This window comes from Acomys minous (genome assembly GCF_964271855.1).
Source record: "Acomys minous genome assembly, chromosome: 5".
NCBI classification, from domain to species: Eukaryota; Metazoa; Chordata; class Mammalia; order Rodentia; family Muridae; genus Acomys; species Acomys minous.
This window is the reverse complement of record NC_140494.1, coordinates 95,021,389-95,045,626: the sequence shown is the minus strand read 5'-3', so window position 1 is coordinate 95,045,626 and position 24,238 is coordinate 95,021,389. Positions and strand designations below refer to the sequence as shown.

At 39.2% G+C, this 24,238-nt stretch overlaps 1 long non-coding RNA gene across 1 annotated transcript; it reads right to left on the bottom strand.

Moving 5' to 3' along the window:
* Positions 1 to 21,378: 21,378 nt before the first annotated feature.
* Positions 21,379 to 23,791, bottom strand: LOC311597466. The gene is made up of 3 exons (XR_014779246.1): positions 23,720 to 23,791; positions 22,916 to 23,053; positions 21,379 to 21,465 (listed from the first exon to the last, which is right to left on the bottom strand). It is a non-coding gene; the product is annotated as an uncharacterized lncRNA (long non-coding RNA).
* Positions 23,792 to 24,238: the final 447 nt, after the last annotated feature.

Genomic DNA, 24,238 nt, shown 5'->3' with positions numbered 1-24,238 from the left:
CAGAGCTTTTACACCTTTGTTTTCCCATCATGTAGCTTCATGACTTTCGCCAGGCCCCTTTGCTTCTTTAAGCTTCTGTTTACGTGTACATAACTCTGCAGATTGCATACAGTTGAATGTCTCGACCAGTAATAACTAGATGAAAGTATTCTTTAAGACCTTCAGCCCAGCTTCTATGAATATTTCCATTGTTGAAATCTTAAAAGTATAAAGTTAAATTCTTAGAATCTTAGAAACTCCGTTAAGTTAAAGCAGCCCCCTTTTCTTACATGCAGGCCTTAGTGCACATGTCTGACGCAGTCGGTCAGCACGACAGATACGGCTGTGATTTATGAGCGAGGTGTGAAAGTGAACTTGATAGTTTCCCACACTACCTGAATTTTATTACTTTTATGACAATAAAACTGCACCTCATTCTCTCTTCATTGTACTGCAGCAGGCAGTAGTTTCTCTACATTTGTGTTTATACTCCAAATGGTGCTGTTTGTCTGTTTTTAGCAACTGTATTTATTTTCTGTTGCTACTAGAGAAAGCTGAAGCAAATGTAATGCTTTAATACCATTTTCTTTTGTCATCCAGCTCTGAAGATCTGTAGTGACACTGGGCTAAACTGAGGGGTCTCCAGGTCTCCCCTCCTTCTGCAGGCCCTAGGGAATACTCTATTCCAGCTGCCAAGCACTGGCCCCCTCACTCGCTTCAGGGTCCTTTTCTTGATCTTAAGGGCTGACAGTGGAGGCTGGAGTCTTCACAGGACCCTCTCTCTGCATATGCTGCCTCCCTTGTGGGTTTGCATAGACGTCTGTGACAACATCAGATCTACCCCCCACACACACACACATCCCAAATGAGCGGCACCCCTGTCATCTCAAGATCCTTTCCTAAAACACCCGCAAAATCCAACTTCACCACATTCGATCGCACGCCCACAGGATAAAATGTTGACGTCTCTCGTGCTCTTTGAGTTACCCGCACGCCCATGTATCAGATAAACCTGAGTATCCTTGCATCTGGAAGAACCACAGAGAGAAGCAGTGTGGTGATTCAGTAAGCTGGCAGGGAGAAAGCTACTACTACATTTATTGGTTGTCAGTACCCTCCCTTCGCGCCAGCTCTTCCCTGTCTTCAGCTACGAGAAGAACCACCCTGTCTTTGCTTCTTCCTAAGTTCTCTGTCACTTATCTCATGCTGGATTGAGAGTCCCAAGAGGCTTGCTGGCTTATATTCACCTCCTGGAAGCCCACATGCTGAATAGAATCTTGGCTTTTTGGATCGGGGGCGACTTGGAGGTGAGCATAGACAATGCTGAAATGCTGTGGTGTCCAGGTGTTTTATTATCCATATTTAATACTGCCACAAAGCCTTTTAAGATACTCAAATTTGTTGTGTTCTATTTATTATTTTCACACCTGGAGGCACTTTCACAGAGAATAGAGTTTCAAAATTGTGAAGGAAAAAAAAAACTGTGGACAAAAACAAATTAAGTGGAAGCGTATTTGGGGGGTCATATAGCTGTGCCTCCCTTCCTACCTGCAGGCAGAAGCCTTGCTAAATGAGTTGTTTGCTGTGTGTTGAATGCACACAAGAAATAGTATAATAAATATGGCAAACAGATTATTTCAACAAACAACAAAACATAATAAGATTTTATTTTAAAAAAGCAAGACACACCTTTCTCTGCAAAGAAAGGTTCACCCCAGCAAAATAACCAGATTTTAGTAATTAACAAATTCACTGAAGGAGGCCAGACCCTGGGCATTCATCAACTAAAGGCTCAAAGGTGTGTAATTTGCTCCAACCAGCACTTCATGTTTGTGTGCTGTATAATTTTGTATCCTGGAGCAACAAAGGATGTGTGGTTTTTTTCCGCTTGATCATGTAAAATAACTCAGCAGCCTGGAACAGTATCAAACCTCTACCTTTTCTATCAACTTTCAGTTTATAAATGATCGAAAATCTAGAGTTGCCTGTTGTAAAGTCAAATACAGCTGTAGCTATGTGAAGATCACCATGTATTTGTCTCTTACGTATTTGGGCAACAAGTTACTTATTTTCTATTAAGCACCATCATAGACACCCAAGGGGATGGTTCATAAGGCGAGCCTTCTCCTCTATTACAGGGGCTCTCAAACTGTCTGTCCAAATCCACCTTAAACAATGTTTTACAAGAAGACCTATGTGCAAACACCATTTGAAAAGAAGCAAAGGTGTCTGTGATGTGTTTATAGTACTTCTGTGCGTTTGTTCTGTATAAGGACTCTTGCTTCCATAGCTCAGGCTGACTTCAACCTTATTATTCTTCCTCAGTTCTCCAGTGCTGTGATCACAGGCACGATGTGTGGATTTCTTTTCTCTTCCTTCCTTCTGCTCTTCTCTCCTACTTAAAAATATGCTAGTCAAAATCTACAACATGCATTTTCTGTCTCTTGTGTGACATTTTAGAGTACACAGAATACATGACTAATCATCCTAGCAAAGGACCCCCATGAGAGATCAAAACAGCGATTGTACCAATGTCCAATTTGGTGAAAAAATGAGGTTTGGGGGGCAGTGGTAATAGGTGATTGTGTGAGGAGCTACAAAGCAGAGGAGGAAAGGAGGAAGAGGAGGAGGAAGAGAAGGAGGAAGGAGGAGGCGGCAACTCCAAAGCAGCTGTCAAATAGCTGGACCTGGAAAGCCCACTGTAAAAGGACCAACAGTCTTGACAACCTGCTACCCTGGAACTCTTCAGTTTACAGCCAGCTTGAAGGCAGATTAACAGTCCAAATATCTCTTGCTGTATGCAGTTTGGCTGGTCATAGACTCGACAAATCCCCAGCAATGGATCACTATCTTTTATAGTGGGGTAGGGGCCCTCAAGAATCTCCCAACTTTTTGTTCTCTTATACATGTGAACTTTTGTTTACAGTTTGAGGCTCCAGAAGAAATGTTTCAATTTGGAGGAAATGATGAAACTCAGAGGACTGCACAGTACAGCACTGCTCAATCCCAGTGAGTGATTGACCCTTGGAAAACAATTGACACAGGAGCTCTGTACTCTCTGGACAGTGTAAGGGTAATGGTACCACAGCCACTTTCTATGGGGCCTTTAGAACTGCAGAATCTCAGCTTCTCCCTATCGGAGTAACACATCTTGTCTCTGGAGTCCAGATGAGAGAATGAAGAAAAGTCAGACACAAAGACACATGTACAGAGAATCTAGGATTGGATGTGCCATGCTCACTCTGATAGAGAGGAACCAACTATGAGAGCAAGCAACCCAGAATCCCAGTGCCTTCATTATGCACAGCACAGGTAGGAGGTTTCTGAAGGAGAGCAGCCTTGGGGTGTAAACATCCAGGTGGAGGACATTGCAGTTCCTGCTTTCTGTACACTCTGTCATCATCTGCACACGAGCTGAGCCAGGCTTTGACAAGTCCCATGGTGCTGAGGCATTGGTCCTTGTCAATAACACATACTCTCTGGGGCTTCTTTTACTCCCTGGCTCTGCATATATGGATTTAGAGCCTGTCATTCAACAAGTTCCCCAAATAATTGAAATGTATTAAATATTGGGAACTTTTCTAAGACTTAAGTGCAGAAGATTTTCCCAAGAAGAAGTTTTGAGAAGAAAATGAACATTGTTTATTCTACAACACAAAGAATAAAATTTTAAAGTATTATTAGACAAGCTTGGCCACATTCGGGGTGGCATGGCTGCTGTTACATATTATTAATTAAAAATCTTCTCTATTTAAAGATCATTGTTTCATGAAAATAATTCATTTTTCTGATAATCAAAATTTGCAGCATTACTTTTCATTATTGAGATTATTATTTCAATCATTGCTCAAGGAGTCAACTCTACTTTAATAGCTTTATGCCATATAACCTTTCCCCTATCACTGTTTCAGATGTCTTTGATAGCTGTAAAGACATGTTTGTGAATACACATTAAATTGAGAGTTTTTCTGCATAAAATAGTATTGCACTTGCTCAAGTAGAAGTAATACTAATATCCACTAATACCAATAACCAATAAAAGCAATAGCTAAGACACTTCTTCCTTTGGGGGAGTGAATGTATCCAGAACTAAGAGGAAGGGTACATGGCTTAATCAAAAGCAGCATTTCAAAATATATCTCACCCAGGGTGATAGTTAACACAAGATGGAGAAGCAGCCAAGTCTTTCTTTCATTAGATCTGAGTAAGACCATGATGAGAGAAAAAGAAGGAGGAGGAAGAGGAGGAGGAGGAGGAAGATCCACCACCTGGGCAGTGGTGGTGCACACCTTTACTCTCAGCATTTGGGAGGAAGAGGCAGATGGATCTCTGTGAGTTCTAGGCTAACCTGGACTACAGAGTGAGTTTCAGGACATTCAGGGCTACACAAAGAGACCCTGTCTCAAAAAGAGAAGAAGGAAGGAAAGAAGGAGGGAAGGAAGGAAGGAAGGAAGGAAGGAAAGAAAGAAAAAGAAAGAATGAACCAATGAAACTCAAATTGAATTTAGATGAAAATCAATTTTAGAAAACAACACTTAAGGGACTTAACAAGAACTGAGTTTCCTAAATATTGTGCGAGCTGTCCACTGTTTTGTAAGTCTTTGCAAACATCCACAGATAATAAACCACAGTTGGAGACCCATAGCACTAGTGACTAAGGTTAACACAAATAAAGTAGTTGTGGCACACACACACACATACACACACACACACACACACACACACACACACACACACACATTTAAAGCAGAGGTGATGTAGTCAGGCTTTCTTAACACAAGGGTACCATGAGCATGTTTTCCTCAGTGACATAATTTTAGTAGGTTCAACCTCGTGTTTGCAGATACAACTGGGTAATGAGTATTTCTATGACACACTACAATTAGCACAAAGGCTTTCAAATGTCACCATAGTTTTCCACATAAATACATTTTTGTTTGTTTTATAATGTATTTCAAAATAATAGATGTACCACTAACTTTGAAATGTTCTAATACATGTAAGAAGTGGAAAGGAAGTGTGTCATATTCTCAACAGATAAACATCATAAGGTGGCAGGCTAAATCTTTTTTTGCTTTGAAAAGTGTAATTGGGGCTGGGACTATAGCTTGGTACTATGCAATTACCTAACATGTGAAAGGGAAAAAAATGAAATAACTAATTTTATGATATGAGCAAAAAAGGCTTGCCTATTTGTTGGATAAAAATAAGACAAGCTGGAAATGGGTCTGTTCAACAGATTTTGATTTATATATATATAAAAGGATGGTAAGATTTTCTTCCAAAGAATCTTACTTTAGGTAATCCCAAAGTTTAAAAAAATCTGGGTTTACACAAAATCTAAATTTAGAAGCTAATTATTCAATTTTTAAGGGATTCACAGTAGGAAGTAAGTCAATAGAAAACTCTCTGGCAGGTTTAAAATAGAATTCAATTTACATGCAAACTCTCTGGGATCTTTCCTAATGTACCAAACAAGGTCAGCTCGGTGCAGTGTTTAATTGTCACACCATGAAGTGCACAAAGAATGAGTGTCCGTAGGTAGCCATTAAAGGGCAGCAACACCAGATAGACTCACAAGTGTGAACTGGCGGTGTTAACATCACATAGCCATGTTCCATGAGCACAGTCACTGGACACAGACCAAGGCTTGAGCCATGCAACAGGTGCTTCCTGAAGGACTCCATCAGAGAACTCTACCCACGTGATGATCAATCCTGGAAGATGAATTCTCAGTCTATTGGGTCACAGCTTCTTTGTCATTTGAGCATGATTCCTATGGTGAGGTGAAGAAAAGAATCAAGACTTATAAGCAAAAGGATAGAGAGTAGTAACTGAGTCATTATAGTGAGCAGCTGAGGACAAACCAATACAAATCAGCTTGAGTAAGAAAAGAAACATAAAAAAAAAGAAAAGAAACATATTTGTGCATGCAACTAAAAGGCTTATATAAAGATAAAGATAATTCAGAAATAACTGGATATAGGTGCTCAACATGAAAGAAATGTTTCTGAAAAATCACACCTTCTAGCATTTGGCTTGGTCTTCTCACAGATTGACCTAACTATGAGCCAATATGATATAGAAGAGAAAAATATCCCCCAAGACATCATCACCATTAGTTTTAATCAGGCTGAGAAAACTGAGTGGTCCTCTCGACTTGCTGGGGGACAACATGACTTATCCAACGAGAAATATATTCCCTTTTAATGGCAATCCTAACTTACAGAAGTGTTGTAGGCATTTTAAAATATATTTTTAAAAATACCCAAGTCAGCAATCAGAAGTTAATCAGGGTTTTTCAAAGGCCTCCAGATCTCTCTGCTTTTCAGTTGTTTGCCCCAGCCATCTCTTATTTCCTGTGCCTCCTGACCACCACTTGACTCAGCCAGGCTTTGGGACCAAGCAAATCAAAGAATGTGAGTTATGCTGTCATCTTCCTCATGAAAACAAGCATCAACTCTAAGCAAATAAGATGTATTAAATGAAATTATCCCTGCAAAGCTTCTAGACTGTAGTCTGGCATAATGTATGTGTCTCTTCTCAAGGACCTGAGATTCCTGGGAGCTTTAATGGTCACTCAAGGACCAGAGCCCTCCTCTATGACATACAAGTGCAGACCTCCTCCGTTGGTGTACAGAGATGCAGAAAATTTCCTGGAGATGCTCTCAGGAGGTCATGGTCAGATGTCATCTTTCTAACTACCAAGATGTGTGGCTTCAGGTCAGTCTTTCCAGTCCTTTAATAAAAATTTAGATTAATCATTTGGGGCAAAAAGTAAGTTGTGGAATAAATATATTATTTATATTTTTGCCACTCTTAATACAAATGGTTGTAACTTCTAACTACATTATTTACTACACTAAGGATTTCACATCCTTGTAGTCAGAAAACAGGCTTATTTTCAGGATAGTGAGCTCCAATGTAATTGATGTGATAGTAAGAAATTTAATAGCTTCATGTGACAAGATAACTAAATTGGGAGTGATTTTAAAGTTGATTTGTTTAAGGATACATTAGGCTTTCAGATGTCCAGATCCCTCTGTCTGGGTACTGTATGCTCCTCAGAATGTTGACCAAAAAATGGCCAGAGCAACTACAGATTACCTACCATGCTCATTGTCCAGAGAAAAAAAACTTTATCTCCTTAAAGATTTTTCCTTAATAAATAGGAAATCATCTTCTCCAAGCAAAGGCAACTTTTTAATGTGAAATTTTGTTGTTTTAAATGAAAGTGTCAGATCATTCTATTTTACCAATAAAGACTCGGGAGCCAGATGATGGGGTGAAAAACCTGCTAGCTCAGAGAGGAAGAGAGAGCATACTGAGCTGACCTTTTTACTCAGTTCACCTCTTGATGGGAAAGGCCCAAAAGGCTCACTATCTCAGCTGAAAGCCGAGGAGGAAAAAGTCAAAAAACCCAAGGTTTTCTATCTTAAGGCTCAAAAATCCAAAGGCCAAGGATCTGAGGAACTTTAGAGCTAGAGAGCTAAAAGCCAAAGAGCTAAAAGCTGAAGAGCTGAAGAGATCTAAAGAGCTATTCTACTTCTACACACTGTCTTAAATACCCGTCAACTCTAAGTTCCTCCTACTCTTTAATCCCTGTCAGCTGATTTCTTGCTCTGCCTCTTGACCTACAGTTAACTTTATTACCTTTATTAAATCCTGTGTACAGAAAGCTCTTGTATTAAAGATGTGTGTTAGGGCTCAACCACGCCAAATAAAAGACAGGCTTTTACAGTTCACAATCTCAAGGATCACATTGGGATCAAATATCCTGCAACCAAATTTGGCAATATCAATCCTCATGGCTTGGGTTGTTTAATGCTTATTACCAAGTCAGCCACTACTATAGGAATGGGATCTGGGACGCTATAGTTTTGCTACCTACACTGGCAAATAGGCTGGCTTTCCTTCCCCATATATTCCTGGCATGGATGTGAACAAACAAAGACTGTTATCATGGCCAGAAGGAAAACAGAAGCTTTCTGCTCAGCCCGTAACGGCAGCTTGCTCATGCATCCCTAGCCAAGCTCGTCCCTTGATGTTCCTTGTCTCACATTTACTCCAGAACACATAATCCTATCTATTGCCTTTGTTTGGGCTTCCTCCTTTGCCTGGTATAGCTGCTACTCATTCCTTGCCCTCTTACTCTCCCTGATGTTACTGCATAAGAAGAAGGGTGAATGTTCTTCAATATTTCTCCTCTCTAGCCCTCACCATCTTCCTGCTTTGTGTCATTTGTCACATGTCTTCTGAAGAACCTGAACTCTGCCTCTGCATTCACTACTCGGTTGTGCGGTACCCAGTATTAACTGTGCTACACTTGAAACTAAAAGAATGAGACTCACCTCATTTGTCTTTCAGTAGTTGGTGACCAGTATAGGGTCAAGCAGTAAACAAAATCTCATGAGAAATATGAGTAAATCAAGAAGTGACTACGTACATCTTAGTTCAAGGAAGAGTTTGGATTCTATTTACCAGAAAGGGCCCAAGGTGGGTTTGTCGTTGTTTGGTTTTCTTTGTTTGTTTAAATTGAATCCCCAGAACCTAACTCCTTATGTTTATGCTACCTATAAATAAATAAAGTTCCTAACTAGTAATAGCAGAACTCATGGGATTTGGAAGAACGTAGCGAGGCTAGCTGCTGACGGCATCTGGGGTTGTGAAACATATCCCTATTATTAGGGCATAATTAACAACTTTCCTCTTACAGACATTAATTTATTTTGTCATTAAATTAATTAGAATTAAATAGGCCTTTAAATCACTGCTCGTTTCTGGAGAGATGCGTTTTTAAGTGTAAAGTCAAGCAAAGTTTCCTGTTGGTGTCATGCCCTCAGGAGCTGGAGAAGAGAGGTTGTCCCTGAGAGATGGGTTCTTTGGGCTTCCCAGAGACAGTGCTGGATACACCCACGCATTTTATAGGGAATGATGGTGTCTAACCTCTGATGATGGTGGGGAAAATGAACTGCCAACGGAGCCATAAAGGATGGCCTATAATTCTAACTACTTGAGATCATACCAGGAGAATTTCAAGTGTGAGGCCTGACTGAGCTAGACTCTCACTATATGGGAGGGCAAGAGACTGAGTATGTGGGTCAGTGAAGAGTGCTTACTTAGTGTGTGTGAACCTCTCAGTTCTGTCCTCAGTACATCGAGAGGAAGGTGGTGGGGGGGCAGGGAGGAAATTGCAAAAGGAATGTGGTTAAAGTTTCACAGGTCTGCATCACACTAATTATGCTAGGCTTTAAAAAATAATATATATGTACATGCATATGATGAGTGTGTATGCATATGGTGTATACACACACATATATATACCACTTTGTAATAAGAGGAGGTGACATGCTATATCCCGTGGGGACATGATGAAATTTCCATTAGACAGCATAAACAAATGTTAAGCTCCTGTGGCACTTTGAGCTGCTCCTACTTAAACCCTCCCACTCCTACAGGCATTTAGAATTTACTTCAGGTAATGACTGAGTCAGGTTTTTCTTATAAATAAAACACGCTGTTTTACATCTGCAAGCAAAAGCAAATATAAAGCCAACACAAAACCTCCACAACTAGACCATTATGTCATGGGCTCTTCATGTGCTCTGTCCACCTACATTGTCCACATCAATCTTTTTCCTGGTGTTCCTTTCCTTGGGGCCTTTATATTCTGAGTGCATCTGAGGTCACTTACTGATTATCTAACATGATAATTTCTGTTCTTTTTTCACAAGCATCAGATCCCACCACTCCCCCCCCCCCACGAAATCTTCCAATTTCAAGATGAAAAGAGGCATGTTTACTGTTTATTTTTCTACCTGTGCAGAAATCAATGCAGAATATAGCATGCACATGGGCTTATATTGAAAATATACATTATGTGTTTAGTTTTTATTATGACTATAGATTTTTCCCTTTTTCAAACAATGCAAATTTTGTACAGAAGTAATTGATTTTCAATTTCAATTCTTAGGGTAAAATTGCAGAGATGTTTAAATGCATAAAGAGGCTAAACTTGGGAGACCCCAAGGTTTCCGCAGGAGCATGGGGTCTGACTCAGTAGCACTTTCTAGCTTGGGGAACTGCTAGTGAGGTCTATTAATGAGGATTTGGTCAAATGCATACACTCCATGATGTGTCCACAATACAGTCTTACTGGGATGCTTCTTAAGGTGCCTTCACAGAGCCTTATGACAGCTCAACTTCGGAAGCAGAGAGGCAAATATGGGAGTAAAAGCAAACTTTTCCAAAGATGTTACTAATGGTAAAAAAAAAAAAAAAAAAAAAAAAGATCAATTCAGTGTCTCTGGCATTTTTATAAGCTTATAAAGTGAAAGGTTTCCCTATGGAGTTTTCATAAGATTGGGTGGATTTCCCCTCTCTTGCATCCCCTAGCACCCCTTTTCCTATGTGCTCTTCGGTATTCATATGATCTATATATAATTCTTCCCACTCTCCCACAAAGCCTCTCTTTCCCTGTCCTGTGGGCCTCTTTGCAGCTTTCTGACCCCAATACTCATTTCCCTCATCTAGATACACACACTTATCAGAACGAGGATTCCTATTCCTACACAAGAGAAAGCTTGAAGTATTTGTCTGTCTCTCTAAGCCTGGACTATCTTGTGTAATATGTTCTCAGTTCCATCATTTCGCCATTTCGTGCTTTCTTACAGATGAATTGCAGTCTATAGTGTATGTGCACCAAGTTTTCTTTCTCCATTCATCTCTCCATGTACATCCAGGCTGGTTTTTTTTCCCTTACTGTTGTGGCAAGAGCAGTAATGAACATGAGCACACATGTGTTTCTATGGTACGATAGGGCATATGCCAAGGGGCGACAGAGACATGGCAAGCACTCGTTCGTTTTTATTGTTGTGTGAAGAACTCCCTGTATCACCAACAGTGAACAAAGTTAGCTCTTTCCCCACATTCTCAGTTGTATTGTTGTCATTGCTTTCTTGGCAATAGCCATTCTGGTCCTAGTGGAGTGGGATCTCAAGAAAGCTGTATTGCGTCTCTCTGTTGGAGAAGTGTATTCTTTTGAGAAATCTCTATCCAGTTCTTTGGCCTTACAGGGATCTTGTTGGTTTGTTTTATGTGTTTGTTTTGCTTTATTTCATTTGTTCATTCATTTTATTTTGGTATTGATTTCTTCCTTTTCCTTATTGTCTCAGTCTTAGGGAACATCAAGGACAAAGAGCTTAAGCCCACCATTGAGAGTAGTAACTTAGATGGTTTGATTGCTACAGGTTGAAAACCCTGCGGCACACAGAGGAAGGGGAAGCAGGCTATCGGGATGAGACCTGATAGGCTGTGGTCATATGTGGGGGAGGTGGTCCCCTTCTGCTAGAAGTCTAGGGTAGGCATATAGGGTAGAAGAGGGAGGGAGAGAAGGTGGTAACAGGAATATACAAGTGAGGGGATAGCAGTCAGCATCTAATCTGAATAAATTATAATAGCTTATAATTTATAAATTAAATAATAAAATAAAGAAATAAGGAAAAGAAAACTTGGCTGCTGGATCAAGCTTCAACACTTTTAAAATTCATACTTGAGCCCTGAAGTAAAAACCTGAGTGAACTAAGACGTGGTCTCTGACTGGAGTTTTTTCTTGACAACCAACCTGCAACCGATCCATCCTGAGTGATGTTGACAGAGGTGCAGCATGTTTCTTTCTTTGATGTAACAACAAAACTAAAAACTTGCTTGGGTTCTTTTTCTTTAATTAAAAATACAGTATTGTCTGTCGTTTGAAGGCCAAACGGAATGTCCAGATGCATTGCTGTTTAATCGAGCTTTCTAAGGACATTCTGGAGGCTGCATATTAAATGACATTTTACTTTTTGCAGCCTTTAACAACCATTTTCATTGTTTTTTCCATAACTGACACTTTTAAAAATGTAATGTCAGCAGTCTATAAACAGAGAACAAAAGCAAATAGTTAGTGTACAAATTAGAGGATTTCTGCACGGCTTCTTCATAGATCCTGTGCTGAAGTTAACCTGGCCCCAGCCCTTCCTCTTTCTTATCCCAGCCTCCATATCCACTCAGACCTTCAAAGCCAATATTCACCCCTGTTTATGTATAGCTCGTGTGTTCTTCTATCCCATATTATTATATTTGCTACTTAGGTTGCAAGAATGTAGATTTCTATGTAGCTTTGTCATGTACTTTTCATTTTGGCTGTTCCCACACTCTTGTTTTCCCACGTCCCCTTCCCACTCTCTTTTCTAAAGTTTCTATCTCCCATGTCACTATTCTTTCATTTTACGTCTATTATCCTTTTTCTCTCCCTTATGGAATTCCCTGTACCAATACCCAGTTCTAGTTTCCTGGCTTTCACGTGTCATCCAAGTTACATACACAAAATATTTGAAGCTAAGGTCTATACATGAGAGAGAACGTGTGATGTTTAGCTTTCGGAGTAAACTCACTCTATAATATTTTCTAGTTCTATTTTTTACCTGCCTGTTTAAAGATTATGTTTATTTTTTGTAATTTATTAATATTCTGTTGAATATGCATAACTCTTGGTAAAAAGAGTTGACTAGAGATAGTATGTGTGGGCAGACAATGCTGCTCTCAGATGACATGGGTTATTAGATGAAAATTTGGCAGGGGTCCTCTGCCCTCCACACTTGTATATATAGAATCACATGTAGACACACACACACACACACACACACACACACACATACACACACACACACTTAGTAATAATATATAAATGTAATAAAATAGGTGCTAGTTTAGAATATTTCCAAAAATGTAGTATTTGTCATCACTTTTCCCAGTTTTAACCTTTATAAAGTTAATATTATAATGCTTACAAATATAAAACTTTTTAAGCAAAATGTAAGTTTTTGATTTTCAGAAATAATTGAAATTACTGGAATACGTTGCTACTTGGGGTAAATATTTGATGAAAATGACCATGATATCTGTGTCTTTTTTCCCATGACATTAAATAATTCATAATGTTGAAAGATATTAAGTACACTTTACCTAATAACTCTGCTTTTAAATGGCTATATAATTTACTCATTGACATTCTTTAAATTAAGGACTTCAAGTATTCATTAAGTATGGTTATTAATTCAGGCCGAAAATATCATTTGCAATATTTCCCTTCAGACTTTTGAATATGTTTTATTAACAGACATCCTGACATTGCAATGAAAAAAAACTAAGTATTCCTTTTAACATATCAATATATATTACATCATTTGGAATGCTGGATAGATAAAGCAAAATGGAGCACAAATTGGTTTGTGGTCTCATACAGTCCAGGCTAATCTCAAACTTACTATGTAGCTATGTCTACTCTGAAATCCTGATCCTTTTGCCTCAATTGCTAAGGTTTTGGGATTATAAACAAATGCTACTAAGATCAGCTTGTGAAGGATGAATTATAAAACACATTATTTGCATTCTTTGGATAATGTCATAATAGGATTTTGAAACCCTTCAAACAATACTCTAAAAAGTTAACTTTGTCTTATGTCCCATATGTTATATATAAAGAATCCATAATGGATCTAGTGGGTAGATTATGCAGGTCTTGATAAATAATATGTTCCATAAGCTTTAATTTAAAAATGTTTAATGAATAACATTATTCATAGAGGTCCAATATTGAGATATGGTAGTAGTAGTAGATTATTTTCTAGAAAAGGATCATAGTAAGAGTATTAATGATTGACTTGATAATACCAAGCTGTTAGGATTTTCTTGGGCCTTCTCTACTTCAGACATGGAGCTCAGCTTAATGACCCAGAAATTGTAGGAAGTACTAACAAAAATAACACAGTGAAACGAAACTCTATAGCTTCCCACCAAAAGACTGGAAAAGGATCAGTCTATTAAGTGGGAAATACTTTAGACAAGAGCAATGTCAGGACAATACCAGCATCACAGAAAAGAATGGTAACTCACAAATACCCACACCAGAAAGATAATGAGGGACCAGCCCTTTCATGCTTACTGTCTGGTCAGAGGAACCTAATAACACTATCCCCAGTAGCCAAAGTCCAGAGGGCTATTTGATGCTAACAGAAGTGGGAGATCACCATGGAATCCTGGTAACAAGTCAGGGCATTTACAATAACAACAGTTATTCGGCCACCTACAAGGCAGTCAAATGATGTCACATCACTAAACAAATTCTTATCTAGCAGAAATGAGGATCCATTCTCTTGGTGTGTATGGAAACTAAATAAAAATGGTTATAGAATCCAACCTGAATACAAAATCAATTCCATTACTGTATACTATAAGGAAAATACAGACACTGAAGGTTAAAAAATACCATCTATAATCCTTTTTAAAAGAGAATGGGAATTATTAGGTATAAGTTGAACAAACATCCACAAGATGTGTATTCTGAAAAGTACACAATATAAATGAAAAAAATAAAGAAATTGGAGAAGAATAGAGAACTAAAGTATATCTTCCAACTGGAAAGTTGAATACAATAAAAATGTCAATTCTTTCCAAATAAATATAGAAATTGTAACTTATTAATCCCAACAGTCGGGAGGCAGAGGTAAGTGGATCGCTGTGAGTTCGAGCTTAGCCTGGTCTACAAAGCAGCAAGCAAGTCCAGGACAGCCAAGACTACACAGAGAAACCCTGTCTTGAAAAATCAAAAAAAAAGAAAATGTAACTTATTTCTATCAAAATGCCTTTGTAAATTTTTTGTAGGTACAGAAAAACAATCATTCCAGATTCAGTGCATTAAATGAAACAAATTAGCCATATTAGCTAAAACAATTTTTAAAGGAAAAATAAAATGATAAAAGCAATAAATCAGATTTCAAGACTCACTTATATGGCTACAGTAAAAACGGTCATGCGATATTTTTAGAGGGATGGATACAAAGATCAACAGAACATAATAAACATCCCAGAATTATCTTCACCTGATTTTGTACAAAATAACAAACTGGCTCAAGGGAGGAAAAATATTCTTTTAGTAAATTTAGCTGGAGAAATTGCCTCCATTTCTTGAAAACTACGAAAAATTTATGTAGCTTATTCTTCAGTCCATTTTGTTTTCTATAGGCTCTATAATGTTGTTCCCTGTTCCACTTACAATTTTTGGTCTTTTGTGACTTTTCTTTCCAAGGTTTGCCAACTTTGTCAATTTTTTTTATTTTAAAAAACTATCATTTTAATCATTCATTTTGCTATTGGTTTTTCCTTTCTAACAATGAAACAGAAAAAGAAAAGGTTTTATTCTCAAAAATGTCAACTTTATAGCAAGTCCATATGTTATTTATATTTTTGAAAAATTTAATAATGGACTTGTACAATAAGACAAAGCATTTCAATAAAAATTGTCATGACAGTTACATATTAATTTGTGCTTTTTGTCTCTATAAGAGACCTTTGTATATTTTTGAATTCAACTCCTTGATCAGATTTTTTTTTTTGGCATGGTTTACAATTTCATTCCCGTAAAAGTCTCTCTCACAGAATAAAGTGGATAATTTTAATGACATTCAAAATGCCATTTGTTTTCTGTTTTTTTCCCCCTAGATCATGATGCTTTGAAATTGTTTTGGAAAAGTCAGCACTACTCGCCCCCCAAGTCGCCCAGATTTAATTCTCCATTATTACCTAGAAACTTTATACTTTCTCAGTTTGCATTTTGGTCCACATTGCATCTTAACTTAATAACTGCAAATGGTACCTAATCTGTGGACACTTCCTTTCCTTTCTTGCATGTGGAAACCCAGTTGTTTTAGCACCATTTGTTAAAAATCTTGTAGTCATTGCTCTGGTTAATTTACTGAACCAAATGGGTTCATTTGGGTCTACTCTTGGTTTTCTATTTAGTCCTACTGGTCTACCTGCCTTTTCAATCACCAGTGCCACCCTACATTGTTTCTTTCATCTTCACTGTGGGGCTTGAATGTAGAAGGTTGGAGGTTAGACTTTTCCTTTGCAATATCCCAAGGGTTAGTCTGCATCTTTGTTTTCCTGTGTGATTTTTAGAAAGAGGTTGGTGGCATCTTCCACAATCTCCTGGGGCTCTGGTCAGGATGAATCTGCAGAGACACTGAAGAAGGATTAACCTCCAGCATTGTTGAGGCTCTCTACTCATTATCACAGACTGGGTTACATTCACTCAGATCTTCTTCACCTTCATTTGCAGAAATGTGTACCCTCCTCATGTAGAGTATGGTATATGTTTTATTACTGAGTTATTGTTTCAAGTATTTAGTGTTGAGGAATACTATTGTCCTTATTTTTTTTTATCTTGACACAAGCTGGAATTATCTGGAAATGCAGTTGAGAAAATGCCTTTTTTTTTTTTTTTTTTTTTTTTTTTTTGCGCAGTGAGAGTGGAGACAGGATTTCTGTATGTAGCCTCAACTGCATTGTAGACCAGGCTGGCATCAAACTCAGCGATCCACTTGCCTCTGCCTCCCTGATTGCTGGGATTACAGGCATGTGCCACTGCACCCAGCTTTAAAGTTATTTTTAATCTATATATTCACTTTACATCTGGATCATAACCCCCTCCCTCCTTTCCTCCAAGTCCCTCCCGCCTGTCCTCTCCCCCCACTCACTCCCCTTTATAGAAAAGGAGAACCCCCCCCCAACCCCAACTCACCCCAGCACGGCAAATCACATCAGGACTGAGCTCATCTTCATCCACTGAGGCTGGGCAAGGCAACCCCATTAGGGGAAAGTGATGAAAAAGCAGGTAACAGAGTCCATGTCATAGACAATATCCACTCAACTTACTAGAATACCCAATGAAAAATCAAACTGCCCATCAGTTACATGTGTGCGGAGGGCTTAGGTCTAGTCCAGGCATGCTCTTTGGTTGGTGCTTCTGTATCTGTAATCCCCCATGGGGCTAGGTTAGTTGACACTGTTGGTCTTCTTGTGGCATTCTTGTCCCCTCAGGGTCCTTCTCCATGAGATCTGCCTAATACTTGGATGTGAGTCTCAGCATCTGAGTTGATCAACTGCTGGGTGGGGTCTCTCAGAGGACGGTTATGCTAGGCTCCTGTCTGTAAACATAGCAGAGAATCCTTAGTGGTGTCAAGGGTTGATTCTCTCCCATGGGGTGGGTCTCAGGTTGGGCCAAGCATTGGGTAGACACTCCCTCCATCTCTGCTCTCTTTATCTCTGTACAGGTAGACTGCCGTACCCTCCCACCACTGTAAGTCCTCCCTGACCAGAAAGTGGCCTTCTCAGTCTCGATGTCCCCCTCTGCTAGGAAGCTCAGCTAAAGACACCTCATGTCCTCTCTGTAGCCTGCCCTGTTGCAGGTCTCCAGCTTGTCTCAGAGATGGGTCCACCCCTGGTTGCCCTTTTCTCCTCAAGCCCTCTCACCTCCTCTCCTCACTCTCCCCACATCTGAACCCCTCACCTGGTTCCTCTCCCCACAACCTCTCCTACCCGGTTTGCTCTCTATGTACACTTCCATTGTCCTTGCTATTTCCCCATCTGACTGAGAATAAAGAAGAGCCTCCCTTAGGCCTCCTTGTTACTTAGCTTCCTTAGATCTGAAAATAGTAGTATGGTTATCCTGATTATGCCTCTAATATCTGCTTGTCAGTGAGCACGTACCATGCGTGTCCTTCTTGGTCTGGGCTACCTCACTCGGGACGATCTTTTCCATATCCGTCCCTTTGATGCCAATTTCACAATTTCCTTGTTTTTAATAGATGAATGGTATTCCAATGTGTGAATATACCATATTTTCTTTATCCATTCTTCAGTTGAGGGACATCTAGGTTGCTTCTGGCTATTACGAACAAAACTGATATGAACAGAATTAAGCAAATGTGGTATGGTGGAATATCTTTTTGGATATATGCCCAGAAGCGGTCTTGAGGTAGAGCTCATTCCAATTTTTTGAGAAAGCAACAGATTGATTTCAAAAGTGGTTGTACAAGTTGGCATTCCTACCAGCAACAAAGGAGTATTTCCCTTTCTCTACATCCTCGCCAGCATGTGCTGTCACTTGAGGTTTTGATCTTAGCCATTCTGATGGGTATAAGATGAAAGCTCAGAGTCATTCTGCTTTGCATTTCCCTAATGACTAAGGACACTGAGCATTTATTTATGTGTTTCGCAGCCATTAGAGACTCCTCTGTTGAAAAATCTTAGTTTAGCTCTATACCCCATTTTTAGATCATATTATTTGGTTTGGTGTTGTTTAGTTTCTTGAATTCGTTATATATTTTGGATATTAGCCCTCTGTCAAATGTAGACTTGGTGAATATCTTTTCCCAGTCTGTAGGCTGTTGTTTTGTTCTATTGACAGTGTCCTTTGCCTTATAGGAGCTTTTCGGCTTCATTGGGTTCCATTTATTAAATGTTGATCTTAGAACCTGAGCTGTTAGTGTTCTGTTCAGGAGGTTGTCTCTTGTGCCAATTAGTTCGAGGCTCTTCCCCACTTTACCTTTTAATAGATTTAGTGTCCACGGTTTTACTTTAAGGTCTTTGATCCACTTGGACTTGAGTTTTGCACAGGGTGATAATGATTAATATAGGAGGGTCAAGCTCACTGTGAACAATGCCATCCCTGGGCTATATAAGAAAACAGGCTAAGCAAGCCACAGGGAGAAAGTCAGTAAGCAGCACTCCTCCATGGTTTCTGCTTCAGTTCCAGTCTCCAGGTTCCTGCCTTGATTTCCTGCCCTTGCTTCCCTCAGTGATGGAGTGTGACCTGAGAGTTATAAGATGAAATAAATAATTTTCTCTGCAGTTTGCTTTAGGTTGTAGTGTTTTATTACAGCAATAGAAACCTAACTAAGACAACTAATATAAATTTTGTTTTTAATTTCACCCTTGTTTTTATTCCTGCTATAGAAAAAGCAATAGATTTTTTAAAAAATATATAAACAGTGTGTCCTGGAGCCTTGTTGAAATTATGTATTGGTTCTAGAAATGGTTTGTGTTTGTTTGTTTGGTTTTTTTTTTTTCCATGGTTCGGGTTAGCGCTATATAAGCTATTTGCCTTCGGTAAATACCTTGAGACAGAACTTTGACCTTGATCTTTTACAAGTATCTAAGAAAAGCACTTTCAGCTCAATGGACTTTTTCCTATGAGGATGAGAAGGCTAATTTCCAAGCTCTGCATATTAAAACCGAAGTTTAAATTCCGTAAATTGCTTATGCCAGAGCACCATTTTTTCAGAATTGATTTCTTTTCATGCTTTTTCTAAATCTGTTGTGATAAGCATTAGACCTTTAATATAGGGGATTATGGATTGATTTTTTTTAATCAAATGAAACTTCAAGTCACTAGCCTGAATTTCATTGGTCATAATGCATTGTTTATTTGTTTTCTACTTGCTAAACTAGACTTGTTGATACCTTGCTTTTTATTGTTTGTACTTTTGAAATTAGTCCTATCAATTATGTCTGTCTTTCTTTCTGTATTTTCATTAGCTACATTTTTGTGATAAGACACTATGACTGAAAGCAAATTATAGATGAAATCATTTATATTAGCCTTTGTTTCCTGAGGGTAAAGTTGTGATAGCTATTCTTGGTTGTCAAGTTGACTACATCTGGAAAGAGCTATAATCCAGAAATGGAGACCACACCTGTGAGAGAAGTTTTTGCTTGGTTTGAAGTGGGTGAATCCACCTCTGGTTCAAACCTTTGAGGTAGGAAGACACACAACTTTGTTCCAGACCTTTGAAGTAAAAGGCACACTTTTAACCTGGGTCGCACCTTCTTCTGGAAGCCTATACAAAGACATGGAAGCAGGACGCTTTTGCTCTTTGACTGCATGCGCTCATCTTACTGGCAAGCTCATCCCTTCACTTACATTAAAGCCTACTTCTTTGGAATTCCAGCAAATATATATATATATATATATATATATATATATATATATATATATAGAGAGAGAGAGAGAGAGAGAGAGAGAGAGAGACTCATTTTATAAGTTCTGCTACACTAGAGAACCCTAACTAATACAAGAGTCTACAAATGACAGAGGAGGCCAGGAATGAGCATCAGGAGTGAGTTGGTAGCTGATCAAATTTCCATCCACACAATCAACTGGGTGTGGCATATTCAAAGACATGAGCCTGTGGGAGCCACTTCTCATTTAACCACTGAAGTGTTGTTGTTGTTGTTGTTGTTGGACTTTATTTTTTTTTCCGAGACAGGGTTTTTCTGTGTAGCCTTGGCTGTCTTGGACTTTGTAGACCAGGCTGGCCTTGAACTCACAATGATCTGCCTGCCTCTGTCTCCTGAGTGCTGGGATTAAAGGAGTGGGCCACCATACCCAGCTACAGTGTTGTTTTTAAATTGTGCATTTTTTCAGAGGAGACACAACATAACAATCTCAGCCCACTTCTATGAATATATCTCTCTCTCTCTCTCTCTCTCTCTCTCTCTCTCTCTCTCTCTCTCTCTCTCTCTCACACACACACACACACACACACACACACACACACACATTCCCTGATGTCCTGGTAGTCTCAGAAGTTCCTCAGTGCTTTTAAGTGGCGAATTTCTTAGCTACTTTTTGCCAGAAACAAAATATGATATTGCAGTCTCCTCCCCAAATGTTGTACTCAGGCAACCAGTAGTTCTGTTCAGTAGATGGTACTGTTATCATTGGAAATCCCCAGCGAAGGGACACAGTGTTTGTGCATTATTTTATAAATAAAATGGCTCATGTCTGAATTTCAAACCTATGTATATGCCTCCAAAAGCCTGGCATTTAGCCACACTGACTCTTAGAAGGGTAACTAAAGAAACACAAAGAAACATGACTCAGAAGGTAATGGGGGGGGATGAAAACAAGAATTAAAGTAAACACCTGTTAAGTATTCAATGTACATTGTAACATTTAATCCAGTTAACCAATCTTTTAGAAGCTTTGAGTGCAGCACTATTAAGCTCATCTTACAGATGAGAAAATTGATGCTCTGAGAGGCAAATTGCAAGTTAAAATGAGTACTTACTTGAGTAACATCCTGGGGAAAAAGTTCAGTTTTCAATATTTATAAACTTTCTTTGATACAAAGACCTTCAGACATAATTTTTTAAGGATTATAGGCTTTTACATAAACTTAATTTGTTAGCAAAAATTTTAAGTATAAATTTTACACAGCAGCTTGAAGTGCTATTCTGGTGACAGCAATTCTTGTAACTATGTCTTATACATGTGTGTTTTATTGATGGGAGTGTACTTGACTGAGATAATGGTTCTTTCCAGGCCTCTTAGTATGCTTTATGCTTTAAATATCATACATGTTGGTTAAAATACACACATTCCATTATAGGGTAGATAGTGAGTTAGACGACATTGAAAACATATCCACCAGTCATAAAACTTTTATTTCTTTTATTTTCCATTTTCTTGCATTAAAAAATTCAAGGTAGCTTTGATTTCCCTTTAATTATCACCTTCATTTTAACAGTGCTCCTCCAATATATGGTGTAACTTAGATACGAAGCACATAGCTTGCATGTACCAGGCCCTGGATTCTGTCCCTAGCAATGAGAAAACAAAGGGGAATAAATTTAGAGACAATATCAGAGTCCCTCCCCTCTCCTGACACTTTAATCTAGCAGGTAAAACTAATTTTTTTCTTCTCTGCCATTGAAAACATTCGTGAGTATTTCTTGAGTTCCTAATATATGGCAGGAAGGTCATTAAGTATTCATAATAAAAAGGACCCTTGAAAGCGAGAAGCTTACACTGTAATTGAATAGTCAGTTAAAATTACCTATACATAATTTAATATACAGTAAGCTATGTAGGCATAAAGATATTAAATTTGTGTTATTTTAAGCCACTATATATAAAACAACAGATCAAATAAATTAGAGATAGAATGTATTAGTGTCCTATTACTACTATAACGAATTGCTATAAATTTAGTGCCTTAAAATAAAACAAATTTATTACCTAACAGTTTTCAAGATCAAAGCCTGGGATACGTTCCACTGAACTAAAATGGAATCAAAGAGCTTCCACACATTCTCACAACGTTTAGGAGATCATGGTGGCCATTTCTTGGTTCCTGCTACAATCTCCGTGAGACAGCCAATGACACAGGAGAGCTGTTCTCCTTGTGGTAGCGAGATACAAAGAGTAGGAGAAAAAATCAAGAGCCAAGGTCCCACATGCCTTTAAGAAAAACTCCCAATGACCGTGCATCCTTCCAACAGGCTCAATCACCTGAAGGTTCCAACATTTCCCCATAGCCACACACACTGAGAACCAATCTTTTCAACTATTGGTGTGTGGCAGATATTATGATCCAAACCACAGCAAGACAAACCTCCTTTCTTAGGTTTTGTGGCTTATAAAGATGCCTGGACTCCTCAGCACCTGGGCCCTTCCTCTGTCTTTGCAATCAGCAACATAGCATCTTCAGATCTCTCTTCTCCTTCCCACACTTCTGCCTCTCACTTGTAAGAATGTTGCATTTTCATTAGCACCCCACACACCTCCTCCCCTCCTGCCTCACTCAGCTCTCCTGGACAAACCAACATAATCCCTTCACGACATGTACTGGCTGGTTTTGTGTGTCAACTTGATCCAAGCCAGAGTGATCAGAGAGGAAGAATCCTCAGCTGAGGAAATGCCTCCATGAGATCCAGCTGTTAGACACTTCTCTGCTAGGGGTCAATGGGGGAAGGGCCCAGCCCATTGTGGATGTGCCATCCCTGGGCTGGTGGTCCTGGATTCTGTAGGAATAAGCCAGTGAGATTCACTCCTCCACTCCTCCGTGGCCTCTGAATCAGCTCCTGCCTCTAGGTTCCTACCCCGTTCGAGTTCCTGTGCTGACTTCCTTCAGTGATGGACAGCAACGTAGAAGCGTAAGCAGAATAAACTCTTTTCTCCCCAACTTGCTTTTTGGTGTTTTGTCACAATAGAAACCCAAACTAAGACAGCAAAAGACAAATAACCAAACAAAGAAAAGCTTTTATTCACCTCATCTGAAATTGTCTTTTGCCATGTAAGGCAAAACCTTTGTCCATTAGGGATGCTGGGTGGGGGAAGGGGGGGCATTATGTTGCCTATTCACACAGTCAGAACACAGAGACCCTTTTCTCAGCAAAATGATCCTTTCTGTGGAACAATAAAATATAAGCAAAACACAATAAAATATAAGTAAAGCACAATTAATAAGTTGAGAATTGCAGCAAAGCACAGGTTGCAGAAAGAAATGGGGGCAGGGGACAGTCTATGCAGGAGGAAAAGTGAAAAAATAAGTAAACAAACAAAAACCATACAAAACTGGCTGAGAGAGTGAAAATTTGAATTAAAAAAACTACAGCTCCCACCATAACCTCCCCTATTCAGCAAAGTGGGAACCAAGAGCCAGCAATGGTATAGGCAGACAGGAACCTGATTGCTTTCGAAATACCCTAAAATCCCCAGAGCATAGTCCACATGTCTGAAGTGAGGCTCCCTGGAAAGTCAAAGAAAACCCTGAGCACGGTGTTACTTGGTTTGACTCAAAGCAAGGCTCCCAGCTCAGGTGTGCAGGCAGCACAGGGAGGGGGGTGGGAGGTAGGGAGGCATGGGAATTTACCCTCAGGGAAATACAAGTGACTAACATCTCAACTCCCCAGGGCTGTCATTCTCTGCCTGGGAAGTTCAAAGGAAAATCCTGGAGAGATAAACAAGCGGAGGGTCCTTTTCATATCTCAGTATATTCCTGAAGATCTAACAGTCTGACAGAGACTTTGTGGGCTCAGGAAAGACAGGAGAAAGAAGAAAACAGTCACTCACCTCTAGCTTACCTTGAGGCCATGAGCAAACAAACCTGAAAGCAAATTTCTTTTTGAAGTTTCAAGTTGTATCTTTACACACAGACCCACAGGGAAAAGAGAAAGAAGATAATTCATACCAGGCTTCTAGGGAAACCTTATAAATAACCATTGTTTAGCCAGTAAATTCTATGGACCTATATGAGTCCCAAGAAGCCAGACTTAGATATAAAACCCAGATATTAAAGAGGGAAAAATGTGCTTTCAGAGACCTCAGTGACCTTACCCTCGTGGTACGCCTGAAAATATGTAGAAATCCTAATGTTGCGTACGGTCGCTGATTCTGGTGTATGGGACAAAGATCTTCAATTTATTGTGCTATCGCAGAGACAAAAAACTTCACAGATGATAGCCAGCCAGTACGTGTGGCGTCCTTAGATGTGGAGCAGGTGGCATGTGCGTAGGAGCTGCTTTATCCCAAAAGTCTTGCGTACAAAAAGGAGAAAGGGGACTGAGCCCAAGCATTGATCACTCTCTACTT